The 18935-nt window shown below is 35.8% G+C and overlaps 2 protein-coding genes across 9 annotated transcripts in view; one reads left to right on the top strand and one right to left on the bottom strand.

Annotated features, from left to right (window-relative positions):
• KYAT1 (kynurenine aminotransferase 1) overlaps window positions 1-18935 on the top strand; it is an 82244-nt gene that overhangs the window by 8285 nt on the left and 55024 nt on the right. The gene's annotated exons all lie outside the window — the stretch shown is intronic.
• LRRC8A (leucine rich repeat containing 8 VRAC subunit A) overlaps window positions 1-18935 on the bottom strand; it is a 38666-nt gene that overhangs the window by 14701 nt on the left and 5030 nt on the right. Inside the window, exons 3-5 of one of the 6 annotated variants that reach the window (XM_074284903.1) lie at window positions 14821-14885; window positions 10774-10885; window positions 10412-10485 (exon numbers count right to left, since the gene is read on the bottom strand). The exons of 1 other annotated variant lie outside the window; for it this stretch is intronic. The gene's annotated coding sequence lies outside the window, so the exon portion shown is untranslated. The remainder of the gene's footprint in view (window positions 1-10411; window positions 10486-10773; window positions 10886-14820; window positions 14886-18935) is intronic. 4 more of the 6 variants (XM_074284905.1, XM_074284904.1, XM_074284906.1 and 1 more) reach the window with 4 other exon arrangements.

Genomic DNA, 18935 nt, shown 5'->3' with positions numbered 1-18935 from the left:
TTGTTAACATATCAGGAAGAAGAGCAACTTTGAATTGAACACCTAAATTAGCAACATGAGAGAAATAGCACACTCAGAGGGCAAAATCCAAAAGGCTTTCTTTTTTTGTCCCTCCCTTGGCTAGAAAATGGAAGGAGAGAGATTAAGGTTCAGAGAGCAACTGTCATTCTTTCAAATTTTTTTGAATATAATGAGTATAGGGGGCATCTAGGTGGCACAGTGGATAGAGCACCAGCCCTGAAGTCAGGAGGACCCGAGTTCAAATCTGGTCTCAGACACTTAACACTTCTAGCTGTGTGACCCTGGGCAAGTCACTTAACCCCAGCCTCAGGAAAATTAAAAAAATATATAATGAGTATACATGAGATGATACTCTCAGTCAGGCTATTGGATTCTTCCTTATTCAACACATTTGAAAAGCTATTCTCACAATTAAAAGGAAAACAATAGTAATGGAGTTAGAAAAGACATTATAGACTCTTACATTATTATATCTAATTAATAACAATTATTATAACTATAAAAGCCCTATAATATTTCATCATGACCTCCAGTTAACTTAGGGGCACTTATGTCCTAGAAGGACATAAATTCTAGCAGGATCTGACAAACTGTAAAGACTTTGAATTTGGTCTCAGGGACAGAGAGAACCAGCCTGGATAAGTACAGAAAAGCCTCAAGATGACAAAATGAAGAAAACTATAAAACAGCCCTCAGTTTTGGGAAGTGCCTTTCTACCTCCTCAGTACAACTATGGAATAGTTTTTAAAAAAGACAAGGTAAAAAGCACATGGTTTTAGATTAGTGATAAACATGAACTCTTAAAAAAGACAGTACTCCAAATATGAAATCCTTGTTCAAAGGAAACAGGAAAATATTAGAGGAACCAAACTATATAAATGTTAATGTTCTCTTAAAAAAAAAGAAAGCTAGAAGGCAGAAGTTATAGCTAAATGAAGAATGACTCATAATTTCCCTGATGATTAATTAACAAGCATTTTAGGTACCAGGTACAAAGAGCAGACAGAACATAAACACAAAAGACTGCCCTTGCCCTCAAAGAACCTAATATTCTATTACAAGGTTATGTTATGTTCACAGATGAATAAATACAACACATGTACAAAGTGAAAGCACAATGAATGACTGGGGAGAGAGGTATACACTAACAACTGATGGGATGGGGGAACAGAGATGGCACCTCAGATAAGGTGGCTTTCAGAAGCCCGAGGTAAAGAGGGAGGGCAGGACCAACATGGTGGATGGTGGGGAGAAGTCAGCCTGTACAAAAAAAGGCACAGAGGCGGGAGAGGCAGTGTTATGTAGGAGCAAGCAGGCTAATTTGGCCAGACCATAGACTTTGTGGTAGCTGGTAATGTGTAATCTGCCTATGAAGACAGGAGGAAGCCAGATTGGGAAGGGCTTTAAAATGTCAAACAAAGACATTTGTATTCTATCCCAAAGGGAACCTCTGAAGCTTCTTAAGCAGAGGAGTGACATGGCCAGTCAGACCTGCACTTGAGAGGACTATCACTTTAGTTTCTGTGTGAAAGAAGTACTGGAGAGCCGAAAGAGCCATTGGGAGGCTCCTGCCAATACTCTGGAAAAGAAGCAATGGGGACCCAGATGAGTTGGGCATAGTAATAGTGATGCCAAGGAAAGAAAAACAATCATAAAATACACAGAGTCCCTGAGAAGCAGGATGGTGTTAGGATTACTATATTAAATCTATTAGAAACATAAAAAACAAAACAAAACCCAAGCTGTGCATAATAGAAACTTATACCTTTATATATGATAATCTTTTTCTGATCTTTAATATATGTGAAAATAACAATTTTTGTTGATATCTGCTAAGTTTTTAATAAAAACACATTTTTTTAAAATGTAGGGGACAGCTAGGTGGTGCAGTGGATAGAGCACCAGCCTTGAATTCAGGAGGACCCGAATTCAAATCTGGTCTCAGACATTTAACACTTCCTAGCTGTGTGACCCTGGGCAAATCACTTAACCCCAGCCTGGGGGGGGGGGAGGTCAGGAAATTGAAAATGTAAAGACAAACAAATCTGAACAGCTTTTTCTAGGAGTTTTCTTTGGAAAATGAAGATGAAAGTCTCAGGAGATGGTGAAATTGAATGTAGGTTTTGTTGTTTTCTGTTTTTAATTTTAAGGATGGGAGCAAATCTGCACAGGTTTGAAAGCTATAGGGAAAATAGCCAGTCTGTCAGGAAAAAAAATAAAAAGAACTGGCATGTGGCAGCATGGCTGCATGACTTATTCTATCAGTGTTCAACATTATGTAAGCAAAAAAAATAGAAAAGGAAAAATGATGCAAATAATTTGGGATCTAGAAAGGAAAGAGCTGCTTGCTACAGGGCAGTCGAACAAAAGAACTGAGGGTCAAGTATACATATGCACAAATATAATTTATTTATGTATGCATGTAAAAAAAAAAAAAAAAAAAAAAAAAAAAAGAACTGAGGGTCCAAGACAGTGTTAAAAAGTTGAACTGAAAAGCCAGGCTGTAGGAATGATAGATAACATGGGAAAGCACGATAAGTCTGGAGATTAGAGTGAAGACAGAGAATGAAGAGACAAGACGACAAAAAAAGTCAGAATGGGAAGTTGTGGTCAGGTAGAGGAATTTCAAAGTTACAGGCAGAAGAGATAGAAAAGAGAGAGGGGATGATGATGAGATCAAGAATATGATAGCCCTGTGTAGCTGAATCTTGTAAAATGAAAGTGAAGATCATGGGAGTCAATGAGGTTGATAACTAGGGAATAATGTGAATAATGAACACAATAATGAGAAATAAAACACTAAATTTTTATAATTCAAATTAATGTAATAATAAACTTTCTCTTGATAGAGAAGTAGTGGGGCACAGTTATAAAATGGTACATTACTATCGGACATGGCTTTTAGGTCTCTGTTTTGCTAAACTATGTTTCTTTTATGTAAGGGAAAATTCTATATGGAAGAATTTTTTTTTTTTAATTTTCCCTTTTTTTTTTCCTGAGGCTGGGGTTAAGTGACTTGCCCAGGGTCACACAGCTAGGAAGTGTTAAGTGTCTGAGACCAAATTTGAACTCGGATCCTCCTGAATTCAGGGCTGGTGCTCTATCCACTGCGCCACCTAGCTGCCCCTGTATGGAAGAATATTGAAAATGACAACAAAAAGCACTAATATATTCAATGCAATTTTAAAAAATTTTATTAAAATTCCTAGGATGCAGCTCAATTAGTCCTTAGGGGAAAAAAACCATATTCTTATAATCACACATTAATGAAATAAAATTAAGAGATTAGTGAATTGAATATGCATTTTTAAAAATTAAGAGAATCAGCAAATAAATAAACCTAAAATTAGCCCAGAAGTTATTAAGAAAATTAAAAAGGAAATAGTTAAATTGAAAACAAAACTCATAGAAATAATAAAACTAAAAGCTAATTTAAAAAATTGTCAATCCTTAAAATAATCTGATTAGATTACTAATAAAAATCAATAAATGGGAAATGAATAAGGTGAAATCACAGCAAAACCAGAAGAAATAAAAAACTATAAACAGAACATTGTATACAGTTATATGTTAAAAACAGAGAACACAAAAGAAATACAGAAATATCTTCAAAAATATGTAATGTCCAAACTCGATCAAATTACCAGACAAGAATTTAAGAAAACCCAATATCAGAAAAGGAAATAGACCTAGATGTAAAAGAACTACCAAACGCAATGGATTCACAGGAGAACTCCATCAAACTTAAGAAATAGTACCTATACTTGACAAATTATTCTCAAAAACTAAGAAAGAACTCTACCAGAATCATTTTATGAAACATATGTTCCTAATACTGAAAAACTAGGGAACAATAATGTAAAGTACAGGCCAATATCATTAATGAACACTGACTTACAATCTCAAAGTGCTATCAAACAGATTATAGCAATTTATCCAAGAAACTGTACCAGGGATACAAAGACAGTTCAATTAGGAAAACAATCAACATAATTAGTTGTATTAAAAACAAAAACTACATTATTATCTCAACAGATGCAGGAAGAGCCTCTGACAAAGTACAATACTCTTTCTATGCTAAAAACCGTAAGTATGGGCATACAGACCTTTTTTTTTTTTTTTTTAACTTTCATAAAAAAGTATCTTAAACAAAAAGCAAACATCATAATCTAATAGAGTGACATGAGAAGCTTTTTCAATAAATATAGGAATTTGCAAAGATTATCACTCTCTTCACAATTATGTAATACAATTCTGGAAATGCTACTAGTTGCAGTAAGACAAGAGAAAGAAATTAAAGGAATAGAGACAGATAAATAGGAAATAAAGCCATCCCTTTTTGCTGATGTTGTGATGATTTACTTGGAAATCAGCAAAGATAGTAACTGAGGAAATTAATAGCTTTAGCAAAGTTGTAAATTACATAATAAATCCTTAAAAAATAAACACTACTTTTATATAATAATAAAACATAAGAAGCAAGAATAGAAAGAGAAATCCAATTAACAACCAAATCCATAAAATATCTGGAGAACAATATCTCAAGGCCTAAAAGACTTGTATATATTCAATTCAATTATAAAGCATGGCTTAAAGAATGCAAGAACAACTTACAAAGTTGGACAAATATTCAGTGATCATGACTAGGTCATCCTAACACAATAAAATGACAATACTACCAAAATTAATACACATTTTACATTTTATATCAATAAAATTTTACCAACAGGTTACTTCTCATAACTTGATAAAAATAATAATAAAATTCATTTGGAAAAACAAAAGATGTAGAAAATCAAAGGAAATGACAAAATAATAATGAAGGGAAAATAACTCTTATATTATAAAACAGCAATCATCAAAACATCTGGTTAAAAAACTGAGAGACAGATCAATGGAACAAACAATGAAGATTCAGAATTTTTTTTTTTTTTTTTTGGTTTTGTTTTGTTTACTGAGGCAATTGGGATTAAGTGACTGTCCAGGGTCACACAGCTAGGAAGTATTAAGTGTCTGAGACTAAATTAGAACTCAGGTCCTCCTGACTTCAGGGCTGGTGCTCTATCCATTGCACCACCTAACAGCCCCCCAAGATTCAAAAATAACAGAACTCAATAACCTAGATTTGATAAAATAGAAAAAATAAGTTAACTAAGAAAAAACTCCCTATTTGATTAAAAAAAAAAAATTGCTGGGAAGTCTGGAAGAAATAAGGCTTAACCCAATATCTTAACATATTCCACAACATATTCCAAATGCATAGTGTTTAATATTAAAGACCACAATATTAAAAAAAAAAATTAGAACAGAAACAAATCATGTATGTCTCATAGCTATCAGCAGGAGATGCATTTTTTTCTTTAATACTATTTTCCAGATACATGTAAAGAATTTTCAACATTCGTTTTTGTAAGACTGTGTGTTCAATTTTTTCTACCTTCCTCTCATCTTCTCTCTCATTAAGATAGCAAGTAATCTGATATAGGTTAAATATGTGCGATTTTTAAAAACATATTTCCATATTTGTCTTCCTGTGCAAGAAAAAAAAAAATCATAGCAAAAGGGAAAAATACATGAAAAAGAGAAACATAACAAGCAAAAAGTGAAAATACTATGCCTTGATCCATATTCATTTCTTTATAGTTCTCTAAATGCAGATGGCATTTTTTATCCCAAGTCTATTGGAATTACCTTGAATCACTACACTGTTGAGAAGAGTCAAGTCCCTCACAGCTGATCATCACATAATCTTGTTGTTGTTGGTACAATGTTCTCTTGGTTCTGTTCGCTTCACTCAGCACTAATTCATGTAAGTCTTTCCAAGCTTTTCTGAAACTCATCATTTCTTAGAAAATGATAATATTCCATTTCTACTACAACTTATTCAACCATTCTCCAACTCATGGGCATATACTCAATTTCCAGTTTTTTGCCATTATAAAAAGGGCTGCTACAAATATTTTTTGCACATGAGGATCCTTTTCCCTCTTTTATGATCTCTTTGGCATACAGACCAAGGAGTGACACTGCTGAATTAAAGAGTATGCACAGTTTAATAGCCATAGTTCCAAAATGCTCTCCAGAATGGCTGATCACTAGAAGATGTATTAAAAAAAAGAGAGAGATAGAAACAAAAACGATAATATTTGTATATATAATTATAAAAATAATAATTGTACAAAATCATTTACAAAAGTAAAATAATGATTACTTGAAAAAAGATTTTGCATAGACAATATTAATGCATCTAGGATAAGAAAGAAAATGGTTGAATGGGGAAAAAATCTTTGTATCAAATTTTTCTGACAAGAATTTGGCATCCAAGATATTATATAAAGAATTAATAAATATATATGAGACTAATAGCTATTCCCCAAAACCTAAATGGTCAAAGGATATGAACAAAGGGTTCTCAAAAGAATTGTCTAATATTCACAGCCACATGAAGAAATTTTCCACATCACTAATTATAAAAAAAAAGGCAAATCAAAATCACTCTCAGATTTTACTTCATACCCTGCAAATTGGCAAAAATTACCAAAAATGACAACAGTCAACATTGGAAGAATTGTAGAAAAACAGAATACACTAATACATTGTTGGTGAAACTGAAATGGTATAACCATTAAAGAAAACAATTTGTAATTATGGAAATAAAGTGACTAAAATGTTAGTTCTCATACCTAAAATATTCATCTCATAACTTATGATAGCTAAGAATTGGAAACAAAATAGATGACCATCAATTGGGTAATAACTAAACAAATCATGGTTCTTGAATGTAACAGAATAGTATATTGTGCTAGAAGAAATATAGAGAAGCATGGAAAGATTTATATAAATTGATGCAAAATGAAGCAAGCCAGTCAAGAAAACCATATATATATATTAAATACAACAATATCAATAGAACAATGGAAAGAACATACAAAAATACATAAAATAAATATAACAAATAATAAAGATCAAGTGGGGATTGACTAAAGAGATATGAGAAGATACTTCCAATCTATCCCTTTCACGTGCACAGATGTATATAATTGCACATTTTCAGACCTTCTCAATTTATCAATCACTTGTCAAATGGGATGGCTCTCTGTAAGGAAGGAGAGGAATACAAGGACTTCTCTGGTGATATAAGAAATTACTGTTGTTACACCTAGAGAAGGAACACTGGGAAGTGAATGTAAATTGTTAGCACTACTGTCTATCTACCCAGGTTACTTATACCTTCGGAATCTAATACTTAATGTGCAACAAGAAAAATGGGATTTACACACATATATTGTGTCTAGATTATACTGTAACACATGTAAAATGTATGGGATTGCCTGTCATCTAGGGAGGGAGGGGAAAATTTGGAAAAATGAATACAAGGGATAATGTTATAAAAAAAAATTACTCATGCATATATACTGTCAAAAAATTTTATAATTAAAAAAAAAAAGAAAAGAAATTACTGTTGTTCAGTTGTGTCTAACACAAAGATACTGGAATGCGTTGCCATTTCGTTCTCCAGTGTATTAAGGCAGATAGCAGTTAAGTGACTTGGCCAGGCTCATACAGCCAGTTTAAGTGTCTGAGGGCACATTTGAATTCAGGTCTTCCTGACTCCAGATCTAGCACTCTATTCACTGAGACATCTAGCTCCCTCAATGTAGGAAACAGAAAAGATAAATAAAAATTATGTTGAAGGTACTGGGCTGGGTACTAAAGATCTAAAGATAAAAACTGAAACAATCCTTGTATTTAAGGAGATATCATTTTACTAACAAATGACACAATCAGGAACAACCTAGTACAAAAGGTGGCCTCAGAGCTAAGTCTTCAAGACACTTAAGGGTTCCAAGAAGTGGAGGTGTGGAATACAAGTACTCCGGGTTTGAGGTGTACCTTCCACAGAGGCAGACGACAAAATATCAGGAATGGCAAATAAAAAGAAGACTTTAATTTGAGCACAAAGTTAATGAGAAAGAACAGTGGCAAATAAGCCTAGAAAGATAGGCTGGAATTAACTTGGAAGGATTTTAGATTCTAAAGATGAGACTGTATTGGATCTTAAGAAGCAAAAAGGAGCCATAGATGATTCCTGAATAAAGTAGAAGATTAGGTGCAAGTTTTAGGAATATCCATTTAGAAACTATATGAAGAATAAATTGGAGAATGGAGAGCAATGATTTGACATTTCAATAGCCTAGTTCTAAATTCTGAACTAAGACTGAAACTATGTGTAAGTAAAGAAAGAGAAATGGATACAAAGGGTTTGTTATCACAGAATCAACAATTTCGGCAAAGAAGAAATAAAAACAAAAGAAGAATATGATATATAAGTAAAATACTCCCAATGTATTTTATTTAAAAGCAGCTATAGAAGCAGAAAAATAAAGAATGGATAAAAAAACAAAAGTAGTTTTAACTGACTCAATCAACCTGGCACCAAAAGAGATTAAAAAGTTTCTAGAAGAGATCAATAAAATCACTCAAGGGTTCAGCCTAACTATTCAAATAGAAAAGCAAGCAAACAAATAAATAATGCCTATTGCTACTATATACTATGAAGCTGAATGGACAGTTGGTGTCCATTGAGTCCATTAGAGTCCATGAACTCTAGTTGGTAGAGTCAGCACAAACATAAGGAGGACAAAGCAAGTGCACAATGAACTGAGCCTGCATTTGAAGAGAATAAGCTCAGGGAGGAGTGTTTCCAATAATTCAGGCTTTTTTCTAAAACAAAATCTATATTTTAAATACTTCTACTGATTCTTCAATCAGTACCAATGCACTTTTATCAAATTCCTACTATGTGCCAGGCACTGTGATGGCTACAAAATATAAAATAAATAAACTCAGGAATCAAAATTGCATTATTTCCAATGAAGAATTATGCAAAAGAAAAGATATTATCATGGAAAATGCCAATCACATCTAGAGAGAGAACTAGAAATTGAATATGGATTGAAGGATAGTATTTTCACCTTTCTGTTTGTTTTTTCTTTCCCATGTTTTTTTTTTTCCATTTTGGTCTGATTTTTCTTATACAACATGACAAATAGGGAAATATGTTTAAAAGAACAGTATATATTTAATCTCTTGCTTGCTATCCTTAGGGAAGGGCATGGGGATGTAGAAAAATTTGGAACCCGAAATTTTACAAAAATGAATGTAGAAAATTCTTTACATAGAATTTGGAAAAATAAAATATGGAGGGGAATAAAAAGTTTCAAAGAACATCATCATTTCACAATAATTCAATAAAAAAACAGTTCTCAAACTATTATACCATACCATATGAAACCATATGAACAGACCATATGAAAGAATGCTCCAAATCATTAAGAAGAGAAATGCAAATCAAAAGTGAGGTTACATTCAGAAAATCTACAAAAATAATCAAAAATGTGTACAATTAATATGGAAGAATTGGGCTCATTAATGTATTATTAACAAAGTTGAAAATGGTAACCATTATGGAAAGTAGCTGAAAGACTAAAATATTGATATCCTTTGACTAGAGATTCCATTGCTAGGCATATAGATCACAATGACAAAAAGAAAGGATCACAGAATCATGGAAACTCTATGTACACAACAAAAGCACTTTTTGTTGTAGTGAAAAAACTGGAAAAATAGTTGATACACATTGATTGGGAAATGGCCTAACAAAATGTAGTCTATGAATGTGATAGAATATTACTGCACTGTAATAAACAATGAAAATGATAAATATATAAAATAAAAGCAAGAAAAAATTCTAGGAACACTAATAGGAAAGGAAAATTAGAGCCAGAATATAGATGCACAAAATGACAACAATATCATAAACAGAAACAATAATAAAGCAACAAAAACTGAATGAAACAAAATCTACAAGACCGTGTTGGGGCCCAAAAAAGCAACTACCCCTTTTTGAAGAAGCAGGGGACCATGGACGCAGAATACTGCATATAACATAAGACTTTTTCATTATGATTAGTTTTATGGCACTTCTTTTCATCTTCTTTCTTCTTTTTTTCTTATTATAAAAGATGGCTATCTGGAAGGAGCAGAGAGAAGGAAAATAAAAACAAAAGATATCAATAAAAATCTCTTTTAAAAATTCAAGGCTATCATTTAGAGAAACACAACCTGGGAAAGGAAGTGGAACACTTATAAAGTAAGAGGAAGGATAAATGAGGGATGGCTGGAATGTTCCACTTGTATCCAAACAAATTCAAGAAAAGTTCAGCAGAATGAGATAGGTGGACCTATTGTAGAGCAAAATGGAAAAACATGAAAAAGAATCATAAAGGATTAAAAGGTGAGGATGGGCTGCAATCTGTGCCACTGAATGGAATGACCACATCAATGAAATCACGGACCTACTGAAATATATCATTTACTGAGCACTTGCCTCATGAGAAGTGACTTCCTCATGGTTTTACATCTATTAAGTGTAAGAATCCAGCCATCTTGACTTCCAAGGAGCTAGGCAAAAGATGAGACAATTTATATGAATAAGATATTTTGATTTCTTTTTTTGAATCTAAAGACAAAAAATAAAAAACCAAGGGCTATAAACTCTCCTATATGGCAAAGTCTAAAAGCTCTTCCTTGACTTGAGACCCAGCTATACTACCTCTCTTGAAAGGTTATGTGGTAGAGAGATTAGCTAAAACATAACCTTTTCCATATTCTGAGGCCCGCCAGTCTTTCTTCTCCTTTAGGCAATCTATAGGGTTGACCCAAAAAGGGGCCATGGGAATACTTTCCTACCTGATCTGTAGGCTTGTCCAGGAAAGCCGGTATAAACATGCACCTACACAAATATTAGGCTGTGACCAAAACCATTGGTGTTGCTTGTTGACTAACTCATGCTCCTAGGAAACTTTGAGAGGATGTGGAAAAATAGGTTACATTGGATCCCAGGGTTTGTTTGCTTTTCTATTTTTTAGTCTATGTTCAGTCAATTTTTTCCAAGTCCAGTGTCTTTAATCCCAACAGCTTTTGGTCAAGACTAGAAATATAAGGCCCCCATTTCTAGTTTAACAATAGAAACTTTACCACCATTCAAGACCCCAAGAAGAAATTCCTATCACTTCCTTTTAAGCTTCAGTCTCCTCATCTAAAAAATGGTTTGTCTTCTAAGATCCTAGTTCACATTTTTGTTATCTTTGCCAATTTTCTGGTAAGAGGTGAAACCTCAGAGTTGTTTTGATTTGCATTTCTCTCATTAGTGATTCAGAGTGTTCTTTCAGAAATCAGTCAGAAATCTCTTTACTAAATCTAAGGAAGCTCCTTAGTGCTGTACCTTAATGTCATTCTAGCATGTCTTAACTTTAGCATCAAGTACTTAAGAGAATTCTTCTTTTTATCTTGGAGAGCTCCTGGGTTATGAAAGAATAAGGCTTTCACAATACCACTTTGCAAAGGGAGAAATAAGGTTAGTATGCAGATAAATAAGAAATGAGATAACAAACATATAGTGCTTTATAAACCTTAAAGAGTCTATAAATGCTAGCTACTTCCCTTTCTTCCTTTGCAGGGTAGGGAGAAAACCATGAGTATAGAATACTGCATATAGCATCAGACTTGGTGGTTATGTTGTATTAGGTTAGTTTTGCTCAACTTTTTTTTTATTCTTTTATTTTATTATGTTACAAAGACATTAAGATATGGTCCTCAGGGAAGAGAGAAGGCAACACTATATTGGGAAATGAGGATGAAGTTAAGTTATCAATCAACACTTTAAAACATACATAAAAAACCCAATAACATGATTTTTTTTTTGAATGAGGGTTTAAAGAATATTATTCCTGAATCCAAGGGACAGGGCCCTTAGCTTCTGTGAATGAGAAGCACACTGGCTTGTCAAACTGGTGTATAAAAAAGTAGAACAGGAATCAAGCACAGCAGAAACACTCAATTACAAGCCTGGGCCATAGAGCCAAAAGACTGTCCTGGGGATCACAAAGAAGTTTGACTTCTAAATTTGAGAGAAAAATAAATGAGCCCCAAGAAAAGAAGTAATTTGTCCAAGATCATAGGGGCAGTAAGACAGAATCAGGATTCAAGCCTGTCATATGCTTCCTAAGCCAGTGTTCTTTCTACTAGACCCGATAGCTTCAATCTGAAGTTACAAAGATCAGATAAAACATGGAGAAAGTCATGATGTGACTTGGATTTGAGTGTTGGCTCTGCCTCTTATTGTAATATTTTTCTGAGGCAAGTCAGTTAACCTCCCTGTTCCTATTTTTCTATCCATAAAAATGGGAATATTGTTCATTACCCACTTCAGTAGGTTACTAGGAAGGTGAACTGAAGTAAAACACTAGGAAAATATTGGGAGGTTTGTGGAAAGACAGGCATAGAAATGCATTATTAGTGAAGCTTCAAACTGATTCATGGTGGTATGATTATAATGATGCTGGGTGAAGAAGGGCAGACTGTAATTGGCTGCTGTGGTGGTGGTCTAGCAATAAGTTATTCCTCATCAGACTCAGAAATACTGATTGGTATTTGTCCTCCTAGCACAGGGGAGGATACTTCAAGATCTTGCATTCTTCTTAACCTGACTTCAACTGCACAAAATCCAGACATCTTCTTCCTCCCTAACTCCCTCTCAAGCCAGGCTAGCCAAAGAATTCATTCTCTGTATTTTGTCTAACTCTTCCAACTTACACAAAAGCTATGCTCATTTGGAAATGCCTAGGTCAAGAGGTGGGGAAAAAAATCATAAACCGGCAGGGGACACGCAAAAGTTATCCAAAGCTATTTTAGAAGGCAGAACTGTATTAGACCTTGTACTTTCTTCACATATACAATCATGTCAGCTCTGCCAGAGAATTGCCAAAATTCAACACTCTTTGCAGAAAGACTTGGACAGCAGTCATTCCTTAAAAGATCCTAAAGGTATCCTGGCTCCTCCATATTATAGTCTTTCAATTTCAAGGAAAAGGTCAACATTCCAAATCTCTTATTCTTCTCCACCCACTCAATGATCTACCCTCAGAGTAAAGTAAGTTAATGAGAGAGAGAGACAGAGAGAGACAGCGAGGGAGAGAGAAGACAGAGATAGAGAAAAAGAGAGACGGGGGGGGGGAGGGGGGGAGGAAAGGAGAAAGGAAGAAAGGGAAAAAAAGAGTGAGTGAGAGTGTGTGTGTGTGTGTGTGTGTGTGTGTGTGTGTGTGTGTGTATGTGTGTGTATAAGGCCAAGTTCCTAAGCCAGATACTCCATTACAGTATCTCCTTGGATCACTCAGTCAAAGTTTCTACCTCCGAGAGGCAGAGATGAGTCCATGGATGAGGAGGATTGATGAATCTTGAAAGAAACCTTGCTTAAATCCTAAGGGCGCTGAACACAAAATGTTCACTCTGAGCTTCACTACCTCTCCCCTCGATCCTGTTTTTGAAGCTTCCAGAGTCACTCCCTACAACTCACCCGCTATTCATCATCTGCTTATTCATCAGGTCCTGAAACCTAATGTCTAGTCAGCAACAACTAGGTGCTTACTCCTTGTGACAAAGCTCTTGCCTCTGATCACTAATTTCTAATCCTCTCAGCCCACCATCCAGGATTCTCTCCATCAGCAGGCTTTTCTACCTATCACTATCTCTTTTAGCCTCCTCTTCACAAGAGTCTCTGTTCTCTCTCTTCTCTAACTCAGCCTCTCAGTGGGATTCTCAAATGTCTTAGGATTCAATTTAAATTCATTAGCTCCTTTATTTTTTGCTGAGACAACTGGGATTAAGTGACTTACCCAGGGTCACACAGCTAGGAAGTGTTAAGTGTCTGAGGATGGATTTGAATTCAGGTCCTCCTGACTTCAGGGCCCGTGGTCTATTCATTGCCATATCTAGTTGTCCCTCACTAGCTCTTAAAAAAAATTAGTCATTTCCCATTACTCTTTCCCACTGACCTCTTTCATTTTTTGATTGTGATCTGTGATTTTATTGGGAACTCCAGCTAAGGCACTCCCTCTACCAATGCAGAGAGCATAATTGCTTTACAACTTAAGTCTTTTAAGTCTTTTTAAGAGTTTCCTGGCCCACTATGAGGTTAAATGACTTGCCCAGGTCAACCTGACAGTCTTTTTCAGAGACAAATCTAGAACCCAGGCCTTTGAGGTTATAAGGCCAACTCTATGGCTACTAAACCACACTACCTCTATAGAACCTTCTTTTATAACAAGAAAAACAGTTAAGCAGAATAAAGAAAAAAAATCTGATAGCAGGGATGCAATTCTACGCCTGTTAAATTTCATCCAACCTTGCACTTTTTTGCAAATTTTTAAAAATATTTTTTGTGTGGTTGTCCCATCTTTTCTAGGGATCAAGATTATTCACTGCAATAAATCTGAGTTTGATTGCCTTCCAATGTTATTTTCATTTACACTGAATCATCACGAATACAGTTCTCCTCCTTTCTCCATTTGTTATCAGTAAGTCTTCCCATGATTGTCCTGAATTCCTCATATTTATCATTTTTTTTACTGTACAATATTACTTCACTACATTAATAAGCTACAATTTTTTTAGTGATCAAGCCATCCACTCTACATTCACCCACTTTGCCTTCAATTTTTTGCTATTGATGAAGCGCAATTAATATTTTGGTATCTGGGAATCTAAATGTATTTGGACCTACTTAGTTCAAAGATCAAGATGGCTTTTTCATGTTTGTCAATTTGAATGGGTGTGGGATGAAATCTTACATTATATTTCTTCAGTAATTTGCTCTATTTTTCTCCATATAGTTACTTATTGTTTTTTCTTAAACTGTTCAGATATTTTAACCATTTATCTACTGGGGAAATCTCTTACCTCTTAAAAGTTAAGTTCTCTTACTCTCCCCTTTTTCTTATTTCTTTGTTAAAAGAGATGACTTTCTGGGAGGAGAAAAAGGGAGGAGAAAAATTATGTAAAAATGAAATGATATTTATAATAACTTAATTTTAAAAAAGACAGTTCCCTTCTGAAGGGAAATTTACTCCAAAAAATAGATTTGAAAAGGCTCTAAAAGGGAAAAATCTGGGAAAAAAAAAAAAAAAATATATATATATATATATATATATATATTTTAAATTCAGTTAACTACTCCCCAGGTTTGACTCATCTATTATTTTCATTTCCCTCAGAACTGCACCTATCAGTTGTTTTAGGTCATAAAACTCCTATTAATTAATGAAGCCAATCAACAAACATTAAGTGAACTTCTAAGGGCTGCACACTGTGGTACTATGGACATTTAATTTGCCTACTATAGTGCACAGTACAGCATCTGATACCTGTGGATGACAGATAATATAATCTATTTGAAGATGAAAAGAGAAGTAGGGGAAGAGAAGGGGAAAGAGAAAGGTGAAAACAAGAAAAAGAAAGGTCTCTGAGAAGGTATCAAATCTAAAAAGGGGTTTTAGGTAGAATAAGAGCAAGGAACCTTTTTAAAAAGTGATGCTACTTGATTTCTGTTGTTTATTTAAAAAAAAAAAAAAGTGTTGCTAACCCCAATTCTCCCAATATACTATCGTCTTATTAATGATTCTCCCGAATAGGTAGAAAGCAGAAGGCAGCAGCTTTCAAAAAAAAAAAGGAAGACTATCATAGGGGTAGAGCAGAGGAATCTCTAAGTATAGCATTTTGAAATAGCAGCAGGTGGGATTAGTCAACTACAAAGAACAACTTTTCAGATATAGAAAATGGGAAGAATCAATCAGGTGCTGAGGTAGGATCATTCTCTAGAGAACTGCAAATGGGCTTCTATCAAATTTGTCTTGTTTGGTTATAGTAGCTCTCAAATGTTCAGCTTCCAGACCACTTTAGCAGGACCTAAGTCTCCAGGGACCACTTGGTAAATCTAATCCCACAAGAACTGTGCAAAAATTCCACCAAAGGGAGGAAATGGTGCTGCTTTTGGGGAAGCACCAATACAAGACAGTGTGTAAAACTGCCTATTCTTACTAAAGAGATCCACAACTGTACTTTTAAAACTGTGTGCTCTTCTCTCCATTAATTCTTGGGGCCACTGACCACCTGGTGACCCCTTATATTCATTAGCAGTCCCTAGGTCACCTTCTGAGAACTGACCTTTGATGAGTTCTTCTCAATCTCAGAATTGCATGAGAATAAGAGCAAGAAAGGCAGAGAAATTTAAAATCTAATCTCTATATTGATGAATTCAGGAAGCATCAGACTCCAACATACTTCATATATCAACTACATGAATTCTAATGCATTTAGAATCCATACCTAGCACTAATTCACTTATATAGAAAATAGGATGAGAAAATGTGGAGAGACACAAACTCAGAGGGTTGTTGGAAAGATGACACATATATTTATACAAATTCTGGGCACCTTGGGTTGGATAGGCTACCTGGTAGCATAGTGGGTAGTGACAATGGCATGGTGGTCAAGGAAGGAAAACTCCAAGAGTAGAGCAGAATGAGGACAGGACTCCTGGGAACAGGTGTACTATCTCCTATAAATCACTAAGGGTGATTTTCCCATATCTCACAGGTCTATAAAAAATCACACATAGAAGAAATCAATACCTGAAGAAAAGTTTCCTCTCCATTTCAGCTCTCTGAGGCAATGTCAATGTCACTGCTTCTATGTACATGCATTGTATTCAAATGTCCAATGCTATTTGTTTCAATCCCCCTTTACTGCAACCCATCTTTCTGGGATTTATTTCCAGGAAAGCCAGGAAGACTTGATTATGGGTAAAAGGAATAGGAATCTGTTCCTAAGAAAGAGAATACCCAAATAATCTCCAAGTAATAGGTTGCTAACCTAGTGTGAACAGTGTGTTCAGTTGGGCTTTGCTTCCTGAAGTTCTGGGTAAACACCACACAAGAGTTCCTTATTTTTAAGCAGAAAGAAAAAGTCTGATCAAGAAAGATTCCCAAGCTGGGCAAAGAGAAGCTCCCATCCTCCATCCCTCTCTAGCTCAGAGTTCAAAGAAAAGGAAGGCTGGAACAATTCATTTCCAATCATTTTTCTGTAACAGTTTCTTAGGAAAGAACCAGTGCTAAGAAGTTGGTTTTTAAGCTGGAAAAAGGCATTAGGTTGGCTAGGTCTTAATCCAGAAAGAAGTCAGGAGTAGTGGACCCACAAACAACACAGAAATACAGGCCTGCTCCTCCCCTCCTGCCCATATGTGTCTATAAATTGGAAAGGTGCAAAGACAGATGCTGATGGGGTCAGTGCTTTCATTTTCTTCTAGTTAGAGGGAGCTGAAAGACAGAAAGGCGGCTGTGTTCCCCCTGCAAAGCCCACCAGCCACCATTAAGCCTCTTTCCAAGCCAATGGGAGATAGCCTCAGGCCACCTGCACCCAAGAGTGGGGTGAGTCAGCTGGGAAGGGGCTCATGCTTCCTGACTGGATCCTCTCCCCACTTCCCTTGCACCTCCAGAAACAGCCACACCCTCTCTGCTCACCACAGAAGATCTTTCCTCTACAGATTGAGCTGATTACAGTCCCATGCCAAATTTTAGCTTTCAAGTGATTCTTAAGAGTTGCATTCAAGTCTTTTGAAACAGGTTTTCCTCTTTAGCCAACTTAACTAAGGAAGCCCTGGCATTTTACATGATGAAAATGTAGTGTAAGAGCCACCAATCTCCTCCTCTTATCAACTCCTCTTCGCCAAAGTTACCATGTGCTCCAAACATAAACAGTCCTCTTTTTCCTCTCTCCAAGCTGCTCAACCATTGCTTTGGTACAAGGATAGCCATGGGGCTCAAATCCCCTCTGCCAACTTACAGAGGATGATTAGCAAGAGATAGTGCTAAAGTCTTCCTGCAACTAGATGTTCTAGAAAGCTCCCCCCCCAACTAGACCACCCAGAGACACCCATTTCCCAGTCAAAAGGAACTTAGGTTTTGGTGAAAGCCTATTAGAGATATCTCCTTCAGAGCTATATAACGAAGCTTAGGGGAATGCACATACTGAGTCACCAGATAGCCTGCCCTGACAAGCCAGGAGAAACTAGTCTGCTGGGGAAAAAAGATTTTCCAAGAGTGGCTCCAAGCATGTGTTTCTCCTCCAAGAGAACTAAGGCTTTCCTAGATGGATAATGAAATATCCAAATGGTGTAGCCTCTTCTCCCTTCATGTCCTTGGGGAACGGGACAAAACTATTCTTCCATCAGTTCAGAATAATCTTGAATTTGACCTAAAGAGAGGCTTTGTGAAGGCAGATCCAATGCCTTCTAGCCTCAGAAACCTCTCCTTATTCTGGTCCTGGCTTTCAGTGACAAGACTGACTATCCTTCACCTCATACTTGAAGCAGCTTCCTGATGGCAATAGTAAGTAAAGGCAAGTTCTCAGGGATCCTATTATAGAAAGACTTGGTAGAATGATGCAAGACGAGTGAGATCAAAGCCAGTCTTTCACTCCAGCTGATGATCAAGCCATTCGTCATCCCTCATCACTCCTTAAAGGCCTGGCATTTAGGACTCTGGGGGCATCCAGGTGGCATGTGAAAGCCATGGAATTTTACCACCACTTTTACTCCATTTGAACACTACTCTAAGTGTGAAGCTAAATTGCATTAATACATTTAATCTTGAGGTTTCAAGCACTCCAGAGACCTTTAAACACAAACACTCACTTGTGTAAAACAGTAAGAGAACATTAGCAAAGAAATCCAAAAGGAGCAAAACTTGTCTAATTATAATAAAAGGGATCAACCCTTCTTGAAATTGCTCCCACCCACCCCCCTCCTTCAAGGAAGAGCTCAGCCCCTCAATGACATCACTAAAGAACATACAACATCACCCCATCCAGCCCTACAAGGACAGCTCAGCAACTTTCATAATGTTATGGAGCTCTGGATTTGACGTCAGGAGCCTCAAATGCCCATCCCTCTCTGCTACTGGTGACCTGAGCGACCTGGGAACTTTTATCTCCTCAGGACTCAGTTCCTCATCTGTTAA

Source organism: Sminthopsis crassicaudata, chromosome 2 (assembly GCF_048593235.1).
Source record: "Sminthopsis crassicaudata isolate SCR6 chromosome 2, ASM4859323v1, whole genome shotgun sequence".
Taxonomy (NCBI): domain Eukaryota; kingdom Metazoa; phylum Chordata; class Mammalia; order Dasyuromorphia; family Dasyuridae; genus Sminthopsis; species Sminthopsis crassicaudata.
This window is presented reverse-complemented; position numbering and strand designations above follow the sequence as displayed.